We start from the raw sequence: 23,707 nt of genomic DNA on the forward strand, positions 1-23,707 counted from the left end.
AGTTTCTCCTGTCCGATGCACTATTCCTTCTTTACTGGTTCCTTCGCTCCCTCACATTGACTAATTAACACAGAAATTGTTTCGCTATGGAATACTATGGGTTCTATGCATCTCCTACTGAATTGAGTAACGTTTCTATGGAAAAGACTGGATATTCTTTTGGGCCACGAGTTTCTCCTGTCCGATGCACTATTCCTTCTTTATCGCATCCCTCGCTCTCTCACATTGACGAATTAACACAGAAATTGGGTCGCTATTAAATATTATGGGTTCTATGCATCTCCTTCTAAATTGAGTAACGTTTCTATGGAAACGACTGGATATTCTTTTGGGCCACGAGATTCTCCTGTCCAATGCACTATTCCTTCTTTAACGCATCCCTCGCTCCCTCACATTGACGAATTAAAACAGAAATTGCGTCGCTATGAAATACTATGGGTTCTATGCATCTTCTTCTAAATTGAGTAACGTTTCTATGGAAACGACTGGATATTGTTTTGGGCCACGAGTTTCTCCTGTCCGATGCACTATTCCTCCTTTATCGCATCCCTCGCTCAATCACATTGATGAATTAACACAGAAATTGCGTCGCTATTAAGTACTATTGGTTGTGTGACATCCCCTTCTAAATTGAGTATCGTTTCTATGGAAACGACTGGATATTATTTGGGCCACGAGTATCTCCTGTCCGATGCACTATTCCTTCTTTACTGCATCCCTCGCTCCCTCACATTGACTAATTAACACAGAAATTGTGTCGCTATGAAATACTATGGGTTCTATGCGTCTCCTTCTAAATTGAGTAACGTTTCTATGGAAACGACTGGATATTCTTTTGGGCCACGAGTTTCTCCTGTCCGGTGCACTATTCCTTCTTTAACGCATCCCTCGCTCCTGCACATTAACGAATTAACACAGAAATTGCGTCGCTATGAAATACTATGTGTTCTATGCAACTCCTTCTAAACTGAGTAACGTTTCTACGGAAACGACTAGATATTCTTTTGGGCCACGAGTTTCTCCTGTCCGATGCACTATTCCTTCTTTAACGCATCCCACGCTCAATCACATTGACGAATTAAAACAGAAATTGCGTCGCTATGAAATACTATGGGTTCTACGCATCTCCTTCTACATTGAGTAACGTTTCTATGGAAGCGACTGGATTTTCTTTTGGGCCACGAGTTTCTCCTGTCCGATGCACTATTCCTCCTTAAACGCATCCCTCGCTCACTCACATTGAGGAATTAACACAGAAATTGCGTCGCTATGAAATACAATGTATTCTATGACATCTCCTTCTAAATTGAGTAACGTTTCTATGGAAACGACTGGATATTCTTTTGGGCCACGAGTTTCTCCTGTCCGATGCACTATTCCTTCTTTACTGCATCCCTTGCTCCCTCACATTGACTAATTAACACAGAAATTGTGTCGCTATGAAATACTATGGGTTCTATGCATCTCCTTCTAAATTGAGTAACGTTTCTACGGAAACGACTGGATATTCTTTTGGGCCACGAGTTTCTCCTGTCCTATGCACTATTCCATCTTTACTGCATCCCTCGCTCCCTCACATTGACTAATTAACACAAAAATTGTGTCGCTATGAAATACTATGGATTCTATGCATTTCCTTCTAAATTGAGTAACGTTTCTGTGGATACGACTGGATATTCTTTTGGGCCACGAGTTTCTCCTGTCCGATGCACTATTCCTTCTTTACAGCATCCCTCGCCCCCTCACATTCACTAATTAACACAGAAATTGTGTCGCTAATAGATACTATGTGTTCTATGCATCTCCTTTTAAATTGAGTAACGTTTCTATGGAAACGACTGGATATTCTTTTGGGCCACGAGTTTCTCCTGTCCGATGCACTATTCCTCCTTTAACGCATCCCTCGCTCCCTCACATTGACGAATTAACACAGAAATTTCGTCGCTATGAAATACATGGGTCCTGTGACATCTCCTTCTAAATAGAGTAACGTTTATATGGAAACGACTGGATATTATTTGGGCCACGAGTTTCTCCTGTCCGATGCACTATTCCTTCTTTACTGCATCCCTGGCTCCCTCACATTGACTAATTAACACAGAAATTGTTTCGCTATGAAATACTATGGGTTCTATCCATCTCCTACTGATTTGTGTAACGTTTCTATGGAAACGACTCGATATTCTTTTGGGCCACGAGTTTCTCCTGTCCGATGCACTACTCCTTCTTTAACGCATCCCTCGCTCCCTCACATTGACGAATTAACATAGAAATTGCGTCGCTATGAAACATTATGGGTTCTATGCATCTCCTTCTAAATTGAGTAACGTTTCTATGGACACGACTGGATATTCTTTTGGGCCACGTGTTTCTCCTGTCCGATGCACTATTCCTTCTTTAACGCATCCCTCGCTCCCTCACATTGACGAATTAAAACAGAAATTGCGTCGCTATGAAATACTATGGGTTCTATGCATCTTCTTCTAAATTGAGTAACGTTTCTAAGGAAACGACTGGATATTCTTTTGGGCCACGAGTTTCTCCTGTCCGAAGCACTATTCCTCCTTTAACGCATCCCTCGCTCCATCACATTGACGAATTAACACAGAAATTGCGTCGCTATGAGATACTATGGGTTCTATGACATCTCCTTCTAAATTGAGTAACGTTTCTACGGAAACGAATGGATATTCTTTTGGGCCACGAGTTTCTCCTGTCGGATGCACTATTCCATCTTTAACGCATCCCTCGCTCCCTCACATTGACGAGTTAACACAGAAATTGCGTCGCTATGAAATACTATGGGATCTATGCATCTGCTTCTAAATTGAGTAACGTCTCTATAGAAACGACTGGGTATTGTTTGGGCCACGCGTTTCTCCTGTCCGATGCAATATTCCTTCTTTACTGCATCCCTCGCTCCCTCACATTGACTAATTACACAGAAATTGTGTCGCTATGACATTCTATGGGTTCTATGCATCTCCTGCTAAATTGAGTAACGTTTCTATGGAAACGACTGGATATTCTTTTGGGCCACGAGTTTATCCTGTCCGATGCACTATTCCGTCTTTACTGCATCCCTCGCTCCCTCACAGTGACTTATTAACACAGAGATTGTGTCGCTATGAAATACTATGGGTTCTATGCATCTCCTTCTAAATTGAGTTACGTTTCTATGACAACGACTGGATATTCTTTTGGGCCACGAGTTTCTCCTGTCCGATGCACTATTCCTCCTTTAACGCATCCCACGCTCCCCCACATTGTCGAATTAACACAGAAATTGCGTCGCTATGAAATACTATGGGTTTTGCGACATCTCCTTCTAAATTGAGTTACGTTTCTATGCAAACGACTGGATATTATTTGGGTCACGAGTTTCTCCTGTCCGATGCACTATTCCTTCTTTACTGCATCCCTCGCTCCCTCACATTGACTAATAAACACCGAAATTGTGTCGCTATGAAATACTATGGGTTCTATGCAACTCCTTCTAAATTGAGTAACGTTTCTATGAAAACGACTGGATATTCTTTTGGGCCACGAGTTTCTCCTGTCCGATGCACTATTCCTCCTTTAACGCATCCCTCGCTCACTCACATTGAGGAATTAACACAGAAATTGCGTCGCTATTAAATACAATGTATTCTATGATATCTCCTTCTAAATTGAGTAACGTTTCTATGGAAACGACTGGATATTCTTTTGGGCCACGAGTTTCTCCTGTCCGGTGCACTATTCCTTCTTTAACGCATCCCTCGCTCCCTCACATTGACGAATTAACACAGAAATTGCGTCGCTATGAAATACAATGTATTCTATGACATCTCCTTCTAAATTGAGTAACGTTTCTATGGAAACGACTGGATATTATTTGGGCCACGAGTTTCTCCTGTCCGATGCACTATTCCTTCTTTACTGGATCCTTCGCTCCCTCACATTGACTAATTAACACAGAAATTGTTTCGCTATGAAACACTATGGGTTCTAAGCATCTCCTACTGAATTGAGTAACGTTTCTATGGAAAAGACTGGATATTCTTTTGGGCCACGAGTTTCTCCTGTCCGATGCACTATTCCTTCTTTATCGCATCCCTCGCTCTCTCACATTGACGAATTAACACAGAAATTGGGTCGCTATTACATGTTATGGGTTCTATGCATCTCCTTCTAAATTGAGTAACGTTTCTATGGAAACGACTGGATATTCTTTTGGGCCACGAGATTCTCCTGTCCAATGCACTATTCCTTCTTTAACGCATCCCTCGCTCCCTCACATTGACGAATTAAAACAGAAATTGCGTCGCTATGAAATACTATGGGTTCTATGCTTCTTCTTTTAAATTGAGTAACGTTTCTATGGAAACGACTGGATATTGTTTTGGGCCACGAGTTTCTCCTGTCCGATGCACTATTCCTCCTTTAACGCATCCCTCGCTCAATCACATTGATGAATTAACACAGAAATTGCGTCGCTATTAATTACTATTGGTTGTGTGACATCCCCTTCTAAATTGAGTAACGTTTCTATGGAAACGACTAGATATTATTTGGGCCACGAGGATCTCCTGTCCGATGCACTATTCCTTCTTTACTGCATCCCTCGCTCCCTCACATTGACTAATTAACACAGAAATTGTGTCGCTATGAAATACTATGGGTTCTATGCATCTCCTTCTAAATTGAGTAACGTTTCTATGGAAACGATTGGATATTCTTTTGGGCCACGAGTTTCTCCTGTCCGGTGCACTATTCCTTCTTTAACGCATCCCTCGCTCCTGCACATTAACGAATTAACACAGAAATTGCGTCGCTATGAAATACTATGTGTTCTATGCAACTCCTTCTAAACTGAGTAACGTTTCTACGGAAACGACTAGATATTCTTTTGGGCCACGAGTTTCTCCTGTCCGATGCACTATTCCTTCTTTAACGCATCCCACGCTCAATCACATTGACGAATTAAAACAGAAATTGCGTCGCTATGAAATACTATGGGTTCTACGCATCTCCTTCTACATTGAGTAACGTTTCTATGGAAGCGACTGGATTTTCTTTTGGGCCACGAGTTTCTCCTGTCCGATGCACTATTCCTCCTTTAACGCATCCCTCGCTCACTCACATTGAGGAATTAACACAGAAATTGCGTCGCTATGAAATACAATGTATTCTATGACATCTCCTTCTAAATTGAGTAACGTTTCTATGGAAACGACTGGATATTCTTTTGGGCCACGAGTTTCTCCTGTCCGATGCACTATTCCTTCTTTACTGCATCCCTTGCTCCCTCACATTGACTAATTAACACAGAAATTGTGTCGCTATGAAATACTATGGGTTCTATGCATCTCCTTCTAAATTGAGTAACGTTTCTACGGAAACGACTGGATATTCTTTTGGGCCACGAGTTTCTCCTGTCCTATGCACTATTCCATCTTTACTGCATCCCTCGCTCCCTCACATTGACTAATTAACACAAAAATTGTGTCTCTATGAAATACTATGGGTTCTATGCATCTCCTTCTAAATTGAGTAACGTTTCTGTGGATACGACTGGATATTCTTTTGGGCCACGAGTTTCTCCTGTCCGATGCACTATTCCTTCTTTACTGCATCCCTCGCCCCCTCACATTCACTAATTAACACAGAAATTGTGTCGCTAATAGATACTATGTGTTCTATGCATCTCCTTTTAAATTGAGTAACGTTTCTATGGAAACGACTGGATATTCTTTTGGGCCACGAGTTTCTCCTGTCCGATGCACTACTCCTTCTTTAACGCATCCCTCGCTCCCTCACATTGACGAATTAACATAGAAATTGCGTCGCTATGAAACATTATGGGTTCTATGCATCTCCTTCTAAATTGAGTAACGTTTCTATGGACACGACTGGATATTCTTTTGGGCCACGAGTTTCTCCTGTCCGATGCACTATTCCTTCTTTAACGCATCCCTCGCTCCCTCACATTGACGAATTAAAACAGAAATTGCGTCGCTATGAAATACTATGGGTTCTATGCATCTTCTTCTAAATTGGGTAACGTTTCTAAGGAAACGACTGGATATTCTTTTGGGCCACGAGTTTCTCCTGTCCGTAGCACTATTCCTCCTTTAACGCATCCCTCGCTCCATCACATTGACGAATTAACACAGAAATTGCGTCGCTATGAGATACTATGGGTTCTATGACATCTCCTTCTAAATTGAGTAACGTTTCTACGGAAACGAATGGATATTCTTTTGGGCCACGAGTTTCTCCTGTCGGATGCACTATTCCATCTTTAACGCATCCCTCGCTCCCTCACATTGACGAGTTAACACAGAAATTGCGTCGCTATGAAATACTATGGGTTCTATGCATCTGCTTCTAAATTGAGTAACGTCTCTATAGAAACGACTGGGTATTGTTTGGGCCACGCGTTTCTCCTGTCCGATGCACTATTCCTTCTTTACTGCATCCCTCGCTCCCTCACATTGACTAATTACACAGAAATTGTGTCGCTATGACATTCTATGGGTTCTATGCATCTCCTGCTAAATTGAGTAACGTTTCTATGGAAACGACTGGATATTCTTTTGGGCCACGAGTTTATCCTGTCCGATGCACTATTCCTTCTTTACTGCATCCCTCGCTCCCTCACAGTGACTTATTAACACAGAGATTGTGTCGCTATGAAATACTATGGGTTCTATGCATCTCCTTCTAAATTGAGTTACGTTTCTATGACAACGACTGGATATTCTTTTGGGCCACGAGTTTCTCCTGTCCGATGCACTATTCCTCCTTTAACGCATCATACGCTCCCCCACATTGTCGAATTAACACAGAAATTGCGTCGCTATGAAATACTATGGGTTTTGCGACATCTCCTTCTAAATTGAGTTACGTTTCTATGCAAACGACTGGATATTATTTGGGTCACGAGTTTCTCCTGTCCGATGCACTATTCCTTCTTTACTGCATCCCTCGCTCCCTCACATTGACTAATAAACACCGAAATTGTGTCGCTATGAAATACTATGGGTTCTATGCAACTCCTTCTAAATTGAGTAACGTTTCTATGAAAACGACTGGATATTCTTTTGGGCCACGAGTTTCTCCTGTCCGATGCACTATTCCTCCTTTAACGCATCCCTTGCTCCCTCACATTGACTAATTAACACAGAAATTGTGTCGCTATGAAATACTATGGGTTCTATGCATCTCCTTCTAAATTGAGTAACGTTTCTATGGAAACGACTGGATATTCTTTTGGGCCACGAGTTTCTCCTGTCCTATGCACTATTCCATCTTTACTGCATCCCTCGCTCCCTCACATTGACTAATTAACACAAAAATTGTGTCGCTATGAAATACTATGGGTTCTATGCATCTCCTTCTAAATTGAGTAACGTTTCTGTGGATACGACTGGATATTCTTTTGGGCCACGAGTTTCTCCTGTCCGATGCACTATTCCTTCTTTACTGCATCCCTCGCCCCCTCACATTGACTAATTAACACAGAAATTGTGTCGCTATGAAATACTTTGGGTTCTATGCATCTCCTTCTAAATTGAGTAACGTTTCTATGGAAACGACTGGATATTCTTTTGGGCCACGAGTTTCTCCTGTCCAATGCACTATTCCTCCTTTAACGCATCCCTCGCTCCCTCACATTGACGAATTAACACAGAAATTGCGTCGCTATGAGACACTATGGGTTCTATGACATCTCCTTCTAAATTGAGTAACGTTTCTATGGAAAAGAATGGATATTCTTTTGGGCCACGAGTTTCCTCTGTCGGATGCACTATTCCATCTTTAACGCATCCCCCGCTCCCTCACATTGACGAGTTAACACAGAAATTGCGTCGCTATGAAATACTATGGGTTCTATGCATCTGCTTCTAAATTGAGTAACGTCTCTATGGAAACGACTGGGTATTGTTTGGGCCACGCGTTTCTCCTGTCCGATGCACTATTCCTTCTTTACTGCATCCCTCGCTCCCTTACATTGTCTAATTACACAGAAATTGTGTCGCTATGACATTCTATGGGTTCTATGCATCTCCTGCTAAATTGAGTAACGTTTCTATGGAAACGATTGGATATTCTTTTGGGCCACGAGTTTCTCCTGTCCGATGCACTATTCCTTCTTTACTGCACCCCTCGCTCCCTCACATTGACTTATTAACACAGAGATTGTGTCGCTATGAAATACTATGGGTTCTATGCATCTCCTTCTAAATTGAGTAACGTTTCTATGGAAACGACTGGATATTCTTTTGGGCCACGAGTTTCTCCCGTCCGATGCACTATTCCTCCTTTAACGCATCCCACGCTCCCCCACATTGGCGAATTAACACAGAAATTGCGTCGCTATGAAATAGTATGGGTTTTGCGACATCTCCTTCTAAATTGTGTTACGTTTCTATGGAAACGACTGGATATTATTTGGGTCACGAGTTTCTCCTGTCCGATGCACTATTCCTTCTTTACTGCATCCCTCGCTCCCTCACATTGACTAATTAACACCGAAATTGGGTCGCTATGAAATACTATGGGTTCTATGCATCTCCTTCTAAATTGAGTAACGTTTCTACGAAAACGACTAGATATTCTTTTGGGCCACGAGTTTCTCCTGTCCGATGCACTATTCCTTCTTTAACGCATCCCACGCTCCCTCACATTGACGAATTAAAACAGAAATTGCGTCGCTATGAAATACTATGGGTTCTACGCATCTCCTTCTACATTGAGTAACGTTTCTATGGAAACGACTGGATATTCTTTTGGGCCACGAGTTTCTCGTGTCCGATGCACTATTCCTCCTTTAACGCATCCCTCGCTCACTCACATTGAGGAATTAACACAGAAATTGCGTCGCTATGAAATACAATGTATTCTATGACATGTCCTTCTAAATTGAGTAACGTTTCTATGGAAACGACTGGATATTCTTTTGGGCCACGAGTTTCTACTGTCCGATGCACTATTCCTTCTTTACTGCATCCCTCGCTCCCTCACATTGACTAATTAACACAGAAATTGTGTCGCTATGAAATACTATGGGTTCTATGCAACTCCTTGTAAATTGAGTAACATTTCTTTGGAAACGACTGGATATTCTTTTGGGCCACGAGTTTCTCCTGTCCGATGCACTATTCCTTCTTTACTGCATCCCTTGCTCCCTCACATTGACTAATTAACACAGAAATTGTGTCGCTATGAAATACTATGGGTTCTATGCATCTCCTTCTAAATTGAGTAACGTTTCTATGGAAACGACTGGATATTCTTTTGGGCCACGAGTTTCTCCTGTCCTATGCACTATTCCATCTTTACTGCATCCCTCGCTCCCTCACATTGACTAATTAACACAAAAATTGTGTCGCTATGAAATACTATGGGTTCTATGCATCTCCTTCTAAATTGAGAAACGTTTCTGTGGATACGACTGGATATTCTTTTGGGCCACGAGTTTCTCCTGTCCGATGCACTATTCCTTCTTTACTGCATCCCTCGCCCCCTCACATTGACTAATTAACACAGAAATTGTGTCGCTATGAAATACTTTGGGTTCTATGCATCTCCTTCTAAATTGAGTAACGTTTCTATGGAAACGACTGGATATTCTTTTGGGCCACGAGTTTCTCCTGTCCAATGCACTATTCCTCCTTTAACGCATCCCTCGCTCCCTCACATTGACGAATTAACACAGAAATTGCGTCGCTATGAAATACATGGGTTCTGTGACATGTCCTTCTAAATAGAATAACGTTTATATGGAAACGACTGGATATTATTTGGGCCACGAGTTTCTCCTGTCCGATGCACTATTCCTTCTTTACTGCATCCCTGGCTCCCTCACATTGACTAATTAACACAGAAATTGTTTCGCTATGAAATACTATGGGTTCTATGCATCTCCTACTGAATTGTGTAACGTTTCTATGGAAACGACTGGATATTCTTTTGGGCCACGAGTTTCTCCTGTCCGATGCATTATTCCTTCTTTACTGCATCCCTCGCTCCCTCACATTGACTAATTAACACAGAAATTGTGTCGCTATGAAATACTATGGGTTCTATGCAACTCCTTGTAAATTGAGTAACATTTCTTTGGAAACGACTGGATATTCTTTTGGGCCACGAGTTTCTCCTGTCCGATGCACTATTCCTTCTTTACTGCATCCCTTGCTCCCTCACATTGACTAATTAACACAGAAATTGTGTCGCTATGAAATACTATGGGTTCTATGCATCTCCTTCTAAATTGAGTAACGTTTCTATGGAAACGACAGGATATTCTTTTGGGCCACGAGTTTCTCCTGTCCTATGCTCTATTCCATCTTTACTGCATCCCTCGCTCCCTCACATTGACTAATTAACACAAAAATTGTGTCGCTATCAAATACTATGGGTTCTATGCATCTCCTTCTAAATTGAGTAACGTTTCTGTGGATACGACTGGATATACTTTTGGGCCACGAGTTTCTCCTGTCCGATGCACTATTCCTTCTTTACTGCATCCCTCGCCTCCTCACATTGACTAATTAACACAGAAATTGTGTCGCTATGAAATACTTTGGGTTCTATGCATCTCCTTCTAAATTGAGTAACGTTTCTATGGAAACGACTGGAAATTCTTTTGGGCCACGAGTTTCTCCTGTCCGATGCACTATTCCTCCTTTAACGCATCCCTCGCTCCTCACATTGACGAATTAACACAGAAATTGCTTCGCTATGAAATACATGGGTTCTGTGACATCTCCTTCTAAATAGAGTAACGTTTATATGGAAACGACTGGATATTATTTGGGCCACGAGTTTCTACTGTCCGATGCACTATTCCTTCTTTACTGCATCCCTGGCTCCCTCACATTGACTAATTAACACAGAAATTGTTTCGCTATGAAATACTATGGGTTCTATGCATCTGCTACTGAATTGTGTAACGTTTCTATGGAAACGACTGGATATTCTTTTGGGCCACGAGTTTCTCCTGTCCGATGCACTATTCCTTCTTTAAGGCATCCCTCGCTCCCTCACATTGACGAAATAACATAGAAATTGCGTCGCTATGAAACATTATGGGTTCTATGCATCTCCTTCTAAATTGAGTAACGTTTCTATGGACACGACTGGATATTCTTTTGGGCCACGAGTTTCTCCTGTCCGATGCACTATTCCTTCTTTAACGCTTCCCTCGCTCCCTCACATTGACGAATTAAAACAGAAATTGCGTCGCTATGAAATACTATGGGTTCTATGCATCTTCTTCTAAATTGAGTAACGTTTCTGAGGAAACGACTGGATATTCTTTTGTGCCACGAGTTTCTCCTGTCCGAAGCACTATTCCTCCTTTAACGCATCCCTCGCTCCCTCACATTGACGAATTAACACAGAAATTGCGTCGCTATGAGATACTATGGGTTCTATGACATCTCCTTCTAAATTGAGTAACGTTTCTATGGAAACGAATGGATATTCTTTTGGGCCACGAGTTTCTCCTGTCGGATGCACTATTCCATCTTTAACGCATCCCTCGCTCCCTCACATTGACGAGTTAACACAGAAATTGCGTCGCTATGAAATACAATGCGTACTATGCATCTGCTTCTAAATTGAGTAACGTCTCTATGGAAACGACTGGGTATTGTTTGGGCCACGCGTTTCTCCTGTCCGATGCACTATTCCTTCTTTACTGCATCTCTCGCTCCCTCACATTGACTAATTACACAGAAATTGTGTCGCTATGACATTCTATGGGTTCTATGCATCTCCTGCTAAATTGAGTAACGTTTCTACGGAACCGACTGGATATTCTTTTGGGCCACGAGTTTCTCCTGTCCGATGCACTATTCCTTCTTTACTGCATCCCTCGCTCCCTCACGTTGACTAATTAACACCGAAATTGTGTCGCTATGAAATACTATGGGTTCTATGCAACTCCTTCTAAATTGAGTAACGTTTCTATGGAAACGACTGGATATTCTTTTGGGCCACGAATTTCTCCTGTCCGAAGCACTATTCCTTCTTTAACGCATCCCACGCTCCCTCACATTGACGAATTAAAACAGAAATTGCGTCGCTATGAAATACTATGGGTTCTATGCATCTCCTTCTACATTGAGTAACGTTTCTATGGAAACGACTGGATATTCTTTTGGGCCACGAGTTTCTTGTGTCCGATGCACTATTCCTCCTTTAACGCATCCCTCGCTCACTCACATTGAGGAATTAATACAGCAATTGCGTCGCTATGAAATACTATGTATTCTATGACATCTCCTTCTAAATTGAGTAACGTTTCTATGGAAGCGACTGGATATTTTTTGGGCCACGAGCTTCTCCTGTCCGATGCCCTATTCCTTCTTTACTGCATCCCTCGCTCCCTCACATTGACGAATTAACACAGAAATTGCGTCGCTATGAAATATTATGTGTTCTATGCATCTCCTTCTAAATTGAGTAACGTTTCTATGGAAACGACTGCATATTCTTTTGGGCCACGAGATTCTCCTGTCCGATGCACTATTCCTTCTTTAACGCAGCCCTCGCTCCCTCACATTGACGAATTAAAACAGAAATTGCGTCGCTATGTAATACTATGTGTTCTATGCATCTTCTTCTAAATTGAGTAACGTTTCTATGGAAAAGACTGGATCTTCTTTTGGGCCACGAGTTTCTCCTGTCCGAAGCACTATTCCTCCTTTAACGCATCCCTCGCTCCCTCACATTGACGAATTAACACAGAAATTGTGTCGCTATGAAATACTATGGGTTCTATGCATCTCCTTCTAAATTGAGTAACGTTTCTGTGGATACGACTGGATATTCTTTTGGGCCACGAGTTTCTCCTGTCCGATGCACTATTCCTTCTTTACTGCATCCCTCGCCCCCTCACATTGACTAATTAACACAGAAATTGTGTCGCTATTAAATACTTTGGGTTCTATGCATCTCCTTCTAAATTGAGTAACGTTTCTATGGAAACGACTGGATATTCTTTTGGGCCACGAGTTTCTCCTGTCCAGTGCACTATTCCTCCTTTAACGCATCCCTCGCTCCCTCACATTGACGAATTAACACAGAAATTGCGTCGCTATGAAATACATGGGTTCTGTGACATGTCCTTCTAAATAGAATAACGTTTATATGGAAACGACTGGATATTATTTGGGCCACGAGTTTCTCCTGTCCGATGCACTATTCCTTCTTTACTGCATCCCTGGCTCCCTCACATTGACTAATTACACAGAAATTGTTTCGCTATGAAATACTATGGGTTCTATGCATCTCCTACTGAATTGTGTAACGTTTCTATGGAAACGACTGGATATTCTTTTGGGCCACGAGTTTCTCCTGTCCGATGCATTATTCCTTCTTTACTGCATCCCTCGCTCCCTCACATTGACTAATTAACACAGAAATTGTGTCGCTATGAAATACTATGGGTTCTATGCAACTCCTTGTAAATTGAGTAACATTTCTTTGGAAACGACTGGATATTCTTTTGGGCCACGAGTTTCTCCTGTCCGATGCACTATTCCTTCTTTACTGCATCCCTTGCTCCCTCACATTGACTAATTAACACAGAAATTGTGTCGCTATGAAATACTATGGGTTCTATGCATCTCCTTCTAAATCGAGTAACGTTTCTATGGAAACGACAGGATATTCTTTTGGGCCACGAGTTTCTCCTGTCCTATGCACTATTCCATCTTTACTGCATCCCTCGCTCCCTCACATTGACTAATTAACACAAAAATTGTGTCGCTATCAAATACTATGGGTTCTATGCATCTCCTTCTAAATTGAGTAACGTTTCTGTGGATACGACTGGATATTCTTTTGGGCCACGAGTTTCTCCTGTCCGATGCACTATTCCTTCTTTACTGCATCCCTCGCCTCCTCACATTGACTAATTAACACAGAAATTGTGTCGCTATGAAATACTTTGGGTTCTATGCATCTCCTTCTAAATTGAGTAACGTTTCTATGGAAACGACTGGAAATTCTTTTGGGCCACGAGTTTCTCCTGTCCGATGCACTATTCCTCCTTTAACGCATCCCTCGCTCCCTCACATTGACGAATTAACACAGAAATTGCGTCGCTATGAAATACATGGGTTCTGTGACATCTCATTCTAAATAGAGTAACGTTTAAATGGAAACGACTGGATATTATTTGGGCCACGAGTTTCTACTGTCCGATGCACTATTCCTTCTTTACTGCATCCCTGGCTCCCTCACATTGACTAATTAACACAGAAATTGTTTCGCTATGAAATACTATGGGTTCTATGCATCTCCTACTGAATTGTGTAACGTTTCTATGGAAACGACTGGATATTCTTTTGGGCCACGAGTTTCTCCTGTCCGATGCACTATTCCTTCTTTAACGCATCCCTCGCTCCCTCACATTGACGAAATAACATAGAAATTGCGTCGCTATGAAACATTATGGGTTCTATGCATCTCCTTCTAAATTGAGAACGTTTCTATGGACACGACTGGATATTCTTTTGGGCCACGAGTTTCTCCTGTCCGATGCACTATTCCTTCTTTAACGCATCCCTCGCTCCCTCACATTGACGAATTAAAACAGAAATTGCGTCGCTATGAAATACTATGGGTTCTATGCATCTTCTTCTAAATTGAGTAACGTTTCTGAGGAAACGACTGGATATTCTTTTGTGCCACGAGTTTCTCCTGTCCGAAGCACTATTCCTCCTTTAACGCATCCCTCGCTCCCTCACATTGACGAATTAACACAGAAATTGCGTCGCTATGAGATACTATGGGTTCTATGACATCTCCTTCTAAATTGAGTAACGTTTCTATGGAAACGAATGGATATTCTTTTGGGCCACGAGTTTCTCCTGTCGGATGCACTATTCCATCTTTAACGCATCCCTCGCTCCCTCACATTGACGAGTTAACACAGAAATTGCGTCGCTATGAAATACAATGGGTACTATGCATCTGCTTTTAAATTGAGTAACGTCTCTATGGAAACGACTGGGTATTGTTTGGGCCACGCGTTTCTCCTGTCCGATGCACTATTCCTTCTTTACTGCATCTCTCGCTCCCTCACATTGACTAATTACACAGAAATTGTGTCGCTATGACATTCTATGGGTTCTATGCATCTCCTGCTAAATTGAGTAACGTTTCTATGGAAACGACTGGATATTCTTTTGGGCCACGAGTTTCTCCTGTCCGATGCACTATTCCTTGTTTACTGCATCCCTCGCTCCCTCACATTGACTAATTAACACCGAAATTGTGTCGCTATGAAATACTATGGGTTCTATGCAACTCCTTCTAAATTGAGTAACGTTTCTATGGAAACGACTGGATATTCTTTTGGGCCACGAGTTTCTCCTGTCCGAAGCACTATTCCTTCTTTAACGCATCCCACGCTCCCTCACATTGACGAATTAAAACAGAAATTGCGTCGCTATAAAATACTATGGGTTCTATGCATCTCCTTCTACATTGAGTAACGTTTCTATGGAAACGACTGGATATTCTTTTGGGCCACGAGTTTCTTGTGTCCGATGCACTATTCCTCCTTTAACGCATCCCTCGCTCACTCACATTGAGGAATTAATACAGCAATTGCGTCGCTATGAAATACTATGTATTCTATTACATCTCCTTCTAAATTGAGTAACGTTTCTATGGAAGCGACTGGATATTTTTTTGGGCCACGAGCTTCTCCTGTCCGATGCCCTATTCCTTCTTTACTGCATCCCTCGCTCCCTCACATTGACGAATTAACACAGAAATTGCGTCGCTATGAAATATTATGTGTTCTATGCATCTCCTTCTAAATTGAGTAACGTTTCTATGGAAACGACTGCATATTCTTTTGGGCCACGAGATTCTCCTGTCCGATGCACTATTCCTTCTTTAACGCATCCCTCGCTCCCTCACATTGACGAATTAAAACAGAAATTGCGTCGCTATGTAATACTATGTGTTCTATGCATCTTCTTCTAAATTGAGTAACGTTTCTATGGAAAAGACTGGATCTTCTTTTGGGCCACGAGTTTCTCCTGTCCGAAGCACTATTCCTCCTTTAACGCATCCCTCGCTCCCTCACATTGACGAATTAACACAGAAATTGCGTCGCTATGAAATACTATGGGTTCTGTGACATCTCCTTCTAAATTGAGTAACGTTTCTATGGAAAGGACTGGATATCATTTGGGCCACGAGTTTCTCCTGTCCGATGCACTATTCCTTCTTTACTGCATCCCTCGCTCCCTCACATTGACTAATTAACACAGAAATTGTGTCGCTATGAAATACTAAGGGTTCTATGCATCTCCTTCTAAATTGAGTAACGTTTCTATGGAAACGACTGGATATTCTTTTGGGCCACGAGTTTCTCCTGTCCGATGCACTATTCCTTCTTTACCGCGTCCCTCGCTCCCTCACATTGACGAATTAACACAGAAATTGCGTCGCTATGATATACTATGGGTTCTATGCATCTTCTTCTAAATTGAGTAACGTTTCTATGGAAACGACTGGATATTCTTTTGGGCCACGAGTTTCTCCTGTCAGATGCACTATTCCTTCTTTAACGCATCCCTCGCTTCCTCACATTAACGATTTAAAACAGAAATTGCGTCGCTATGAAATACTATGGGTTCTATGCTTCTCCTTGTACATTGAGTAACGTTTCTATGGAAACGACTGGATATTCTTTTGGGCCACGAGTTTCTCCTGTGCGATGCACTATTCCTCCTTTAACGTATCCCTCGCTCCCTCACATTGACGAATTAACACAGAAATTGCGTCGCTATGAAATACTATGTGTTCTATGCAACTCCTTCTAAATTGAGTAACGTTTCTACGGAAACGACTACATATTTTTTGGGCCACGAGTTTCTCCTGTCCGATGCACTATTCCTTCTTTAACGCATCCCACGCTCCCTCACATTGACGAATTAAAACAGAAATTGCGTCGCTATGAAATACTATGGGTTCTACGCATCTCCTTCTACATTGAGTAACGTTTCTATGGAAACGACTGGATATTCTTTTGGGCCACGAGTTTCTCGTGTCCGATGCACTATTCCTCCTTTAACGCATCCCTCGCTCACTCACATTGAGGAATTAACACAGAAATTGCGTCGCTATGAAATACAATGTATTCTATGACATCTCCTTCTAAATTGAGTAACGTTTCTATGGAAACGACTGGATATTCTTTTGGGCCACGAGTTTCTACTGTCCGATGCACTATTCCTTCTTTACTGCATCCCTCGCTCCCTCACATTGACTAATTAACACAGAAATTGTGTCGCTATGAAATACTATGGGTTCTATGCAACTCCTTGTAAATTGAGTAACATTTCTTTGGAAACGACTGGATATTCTTTTGGGCCACGAGTTTCTCCTGTCCGATGCACTATTCCTTCTTTACTGCATCCCTTGCTACCTCACATTGACTAATTAACACAGAAATTGTGTCGCTATGAAATACTATGGGTTCTATGCATCTCCTTCTAAATTGAGTAACGTTTCTATGGAAACGACTGGATATTCTTTTGGGCCACGAGTTTCTCCTGTCCTATTCACTATTCCATCTTTACTGAATCCCTCGCTCCCTCACATTGACTAATTAACACAAAAATTGTGTCGCTATGAAATACTATGGGTTCTATGCATCTCCTTCTAAATTGAGTAACGTTTCTGTGGATACGACTGGATATTCTTTTGGGCCACGAGTTTCTCCTGTCCGATGCACTATTCCTTCTTTACTGCATCCCTTGCCCCCTCTCATTGACTAATTAACACAGAAATTGTGTCGCTATGAAATACTTTGGGTTCTATGCATCTCCTTCTAAATTGAGTAACGTTTCTATGGAACGACTGGACATTCTTTTGGGCCACGAGTTTCTCCTGTCCGATGCACTATTCCTCCTTTAACGCATCCCTCGCTCCCTCACATTGACGAATTAACACAGAAATTGCGTCGCTATGAAATACATGGGTTCTGTGACATCTCCTTCTAAATAGAGTAACGTTTATATGGAAACGACTGGATATTATGTGGGCCACGAGTTTCTCCTGTCCGATGTACTATTCCTTCTTTACTGCATCCCTGGCTCCCTCACATTGACTAATTAACACAGAAATTGTTTCGCTATGAAATACTGTGGGTTCTATGCATCTCCTACTGAATTGTGTAACGTTTCTATGGAAACGACTGGATATTCTTTTGGGCCACGAGTTTCTCCTGTCCGATGCACTATTCCTTCTTTAACGCATCCCACGCTCCCTCACATTGACGAAATAACATAGAAATTGCGTCGCTATGAAACATTATGGGTTCTATGCATCTCCTTCTAAATTGAGTAACGTTTCTATGGACACGACTGGATATTCTTTTGGGCCACGAGTTTCTCCTGTCCGATGCACTATTCCTTCTTTAACGCATCCCTCGCTCCCTCACATTGACGAATTAAAACAGAAATTGCGTCGCTATGAAATACTATGGGTTCTATGCATCTTCTTCTAAATTGAGTAACGTTTCTAAGGAAACGACTGGATATTCTTTTGGGCCACGAGTTTCTCCTGTCCGAAGCACTATTCCTCCTTTAACGCATCCCTCGCTCCCTCACATTGACGAATTAACACAGAAATTGCGTCGCTATGAGATACTATGGGTTCTATGACATCTCCTTCTAAATTGAGTAACGTTTCTATGGAAACGAATGGATATTCTTTTGGGCCACGAGTTTCTCCTGTCGGATGCACTATTCCATCTTTAACGCATCCCTCGCTCCCTCACATTGACGAGTTAACACAGAAATTGCGTCGCTATGAAATACAATGGGTTCTATGCATCTGCTTCTAAATTGCGTAACGTCTCTATGGAAACGACTGGGTATTGTTTGGGCCACGCGTTTCTCCTGTCCGATGCACTACTCCTTCTTTACTGCATCCCTCGCTCCCTCACATTGACTAATTACACAGAAATTGTGTCGCTATGACATTCTATGGGTTCTATGCATCTCCTGCTAAATTGAGTAACGTTTTTTATGGAAACGACTGGATATTCTTTTGGGCCACGAGTTTCTCCTGTCCGATGCACTATTCCTTCTTTACTGCATCCCTCGCTCCCTCACATTGACGAATTAACACAGAAATTGCGTCGCTATGAAATATTATGTGTTCTATGCATCTCCTTCTAAATTGAGTAACGTGTCTATGGAAACGACTGGATATTCTTTTGGGCCACGAGATTCTCCTGTCCGATGCACTATTCCTTCTTTAACGCATCCCTCGCTCCCTCACATTGACGAATTAAAACAGAAATTGCGTCGCTATGTAATACTATGTGTTCGATGCATCTTCCTCTAAATTGAGTAACGTTTCTATGGAAACGACTGGATATTCCTTTGGGCCACGAGTTTCTCCTGTCCGAAGCACTATTCCTCCTTTAACGCATCCCTCGCTCCCTCACATTGACGAATTAACACAGAAATTGCGTCGCTATGAAATACTATGGGTTCTGTGACATCTCCTTCTAAATTGAGTAACGTATCTATGGAAACGACTGGATATTATTTGGGCCACGAGTTTCTCCTGTCCGATGCACTATTCCTTCTTTACTGCATCCCTCGCTCCCTCACATTGACTTATTAACACAGAGATTGTGTCGCTATGAAATACTATGAGTTCTATGCATCTCCTTCTAAATTGAGTAACGTTTCTATGGAAACGACTGGATATTCTTTTGGGCCACGAGTTTCTCCTGTCCGATGCACTATTCCTCCTTTAACGCATCCCACGCTCCCCCACATTGACGAATTAACACAGAAATTGCGTCGCTATGAAATACTATGTGTTCTGCGACATCTCCTTCTAAATTGAGTTACGTTTCTATGGAAACGACTGGATATTATTTGGGTCACGAGTTTCTCCTGTCCGATGCACTATTCCTTCTTTACTGCATCCCTCGCTCCCTCACATTGACTAATTAACACCGAAATTGTGTCGCTATGAAATACTATGGGTTCTATGCAACTCCTTCTAAATTGAGTAACGTTTCTATGGAAACGACTGGATATTCTTTTGGGCCACGAGTTTCTCCTGTCCGATGCACTATTCCTTCTTTAACGCATCCCACGCTCCCTCACATTGACGAATTAAATCAGAAATTGCGTCGCTATGAAATACTATGGGTTCTATGCATCTCCTTCTACATTGAGTAACGTTTCTATGGAAACGAATGGATATTCTTTTGGGCCACGAGTTTGTTGTGTCCGATGCACTATTCCTCCTTTAACGCATCCCTCGCTCACTCACATTCAGGAATTAACACAGCAATTGCGTCGCTATGAAATACTATGTATTCTATGACATCTCCTTCTAAATTGAGTAACGTTTCTATGGAAGCGACTGGATATTTTGTTGGGCCACGAGCTTCTCCTGTCCGATGCCCTATTCCTTCTTTACTGCATCCCTCGCTCCCTCACATTGACGAATTAACACAGAAATTGCGTCGCTATGAAATATTATGTGTTCTATGCATCTCCTTCTAAATTGAGTAACGTTTCTATGGAAACGACTGGATATTCTTTTGGGCCACGAGATTCTCCTGTCCGATGCACTATTCCTTCTTTAACGCATCCCTCTCTCCCTCACATTGACGAATTAAAACAGAAATTGCGTCGCTATGTAATACTATGTGTTCGATGCATCTGCTTCTAAATTGAGTAACGTTTCTATGGAAACGACTGGATATTCTTTTGGGCCACGAGTTTCTCCTGTCCGAAGCACTATTCCTCCTTTAACGCATCCCTCGCTCCCTCACATTGACGAATTAACACAGAAATTGCGTCGCTATGAAATACTATGGGTTCTGTGACATCTCCTTCTAAATTGAGTAACGTTTCTAGGGAAACGACTGGATATTATTTGGGCCACGAGTTTCTACTGTCCGATGCACTATTCCTTCTTTACTGCATCCCTCGCTCCCTCACATTGAGTAATTAACACAGAAATTGTGTCGCTATGAAATACTATGGGTTCTATGCATCTATTTCTAAATTGAGTAACGTTTCTATGGAAACGACTGGATATTCTTTTGGGCCACGAGTTTCTCCTGTCCGATGCACTATTCCTTCTTTACCGCGTCCCTCGCTCCCTCACATTGACGAATTAACACAGAAATTGCGTCGCTATGATATACTATGGGTTCTATGCATCTCCTTCTAAATTGAGTAACGTTTCTATGGAAACGACTGGATATTCTTTTGGGCCACGAGTTTCTCCTGTCAGATGCACTATTCCTTCTTTAACGCATCCCTCGCTTCCTCACATTAACGATTTAAAACAGAAATTGCGTCGCTATGAAATGCTATGGGTTCTATGCATCTCCTTGTACATTGAGTAACGTTTCCATGGAAACGACTGGATATTCTTTTGGGAGAAGTCACATTGACGAATTAACACAGAAATTGCGTCGCTATGAAATACTATGGGTTCTATGACATCTCCTTCTAAATTGAGTAACGTTTCTATGGAAACGACTGGATATTCTTTTGGGCCACGAGTTTCTCCTGTCCGATGTACTATTCCTTCTTTACTGCATCCCTCGCTCCCTTACATTGACGAATTAACACAGAAATAGCGTCGCTATGAAATACTATGGGTTCTATGCATCTCCTCCTAAATTGAGTAACGTTTCTATGGAAACGACTGGATATTCTTTTGGGCCACGAGTTTCTCCTGTCCGATGCACTATTCCTCCTTTAACGCATCCCTCGCTCCCTCACATTGACTAATTAACACAGAAATTGTGTCGCTATGAAATACTATGGGTTCTATGCATCTCCTTCTAAATTGAGCAACGTTTCTGTGGAAACGACTGGATATTCTTTTGGGACACGAGTTTCTCCTGTCCGGTGCACTATTCCTTCTTTACTGCATCCCTCGCTCCCTCACATTGACTAATTAACACAGAAATAGTGTAGCTATGAAATACTATGGGTTTCTATGCATCTCCTTCTAAATTGAGTAACGTTTCTATGGAAACGACTGGATATTCTTTTGGGCCACGAGTTTCTCCTGTCCGATTCACTATTCCTCCTTTAACGCATCCCTCGCTCACTCACATTGACGAATTAACACAGAAATTGCGTCGCTATGAAATACTATTGGTTCTATGACATCTCCTTCTAAATTGAGTAACGTTTCTATGGAAACGGCTGGATATTAATTTGGGCCACGAGTTTCTCCTGTCCGATGTACTATTCCTTCTTTACTGCATCCCTCGCTCCCTCACATTGACTAATTAACACAGAAATTGTGTCGCTATGAAATGCTATGGGTTCTATGCATCTCCTTCCAAATTGAGTAACGTTCCTATGGAAACGACTGGATATTCTTTTGGGCCACGAGTTTCTCCTGTCCGATGCACTATTCCTTCTTTAACGCATCCCTCGCTCCCTCAAATTGACGAATTAATACAGAAATTGCGTCGCTATGTAATACTATGGGTTCGATGCATCTCCTTCTAAATTGAGTAACGTTTCTATGGAAACGATTGGATATTCTTTTGGGCCACGAGTTTCTCCTGTCCGATGCACTATTCCTTCTTTACTGCATCCCTCGCTCCCTCACATTGGCTAATTAACACAGAAATTGTGTCGCTATGAAATACTATGGGTTCTATGCATCTCCTTCTAAATTGAGTAACGTTTCTATGGAAACGACTGGTTTGGGCCACGAGTTTCTCCTGTCCGATGCACTATTCCTTCTTTACTGCATCAGTCGCTCCCTCACATTGACTAATTAACACAGAAATTGTGTCGCTATGAAATGCTATGGGTTCTATGCATCTCCTTCTAAATTGAGTAACGTTCCTACGGAAACGACTATATATTCTTTTGGGCCACGAGTTTCTCCTGTCCGATGTACTATTCCTTCTTTACTGCATCCCTCGCTCCCTTACATTGACGAATTAACACAGAAATCGCGTCGCTATCAAATACTATGGGTTCTATGCATCTCCTTCTAAATTGAGTAACGTTTCTATGAAAACGACTGGATATTCTTTTGGGCCACGAGTTTCTCCTGTCCGATGCACTATTCCTCCTTTAACGCATCCCTCGCTCCCTCACATTGACTAATTAACACAGAAATTGTGTCGCTATGAAATACTATGGGTTCTATGCATCTCCTTCTAAATTGGGTAACGTTTCTATGGAAACGACTGGGTATTCTTTTGGGCCACGAGTTTCTCCTGTCCGGTGCACTATTCCTTCTTTAACGCATCCCTCGCTCCCTCACATTGACGAATTAACACAGAAATTGCGTCGCTATGAAATACTATGAGTTCTATGCATCTCCTTCTACATTGAGTAACGTTTCTATGGAAACGACTGGATTTCCTTTTGGCCACGAGTTTCTCCTGTCCGATGCACTATTCCTAATTTTCTGCATCCCTCGCTCCCTTACATTGACTAATTAACACAGAAATTGTGTCGCTATGAAATACTATGGGTTCTATGCATCTCCTCCTAAATTGAGTAACTTTTCTCTGGAAACGACTGGATATTGTTTTGGGCCACGAGTTTCTCCTGTCCGATGCACTATTCCTTCTTTACTGCATCCCTCGCTCACTCATATTGACTAATTAACACAGAAATTGTGTCGCTATGAAATACTATGGGTTCTATGCATC

The sequence above is a fragment of the Schistocerca piceifrons genome, chromosome 4 (genome assembly GCF_021461385.2).
Source record: "Schistocerca piceifrons isolate TAMUIC-IGC-003096 chromosome 4, iqSchPice1.1, whole genome shotgun sequence".
Lineage (NCBI taxonomy): Eukaryota > Metazoa > Arthropoda > Insecta > Orthoptera > Acrididae > Schistocerca > Schistocerca piceifrons.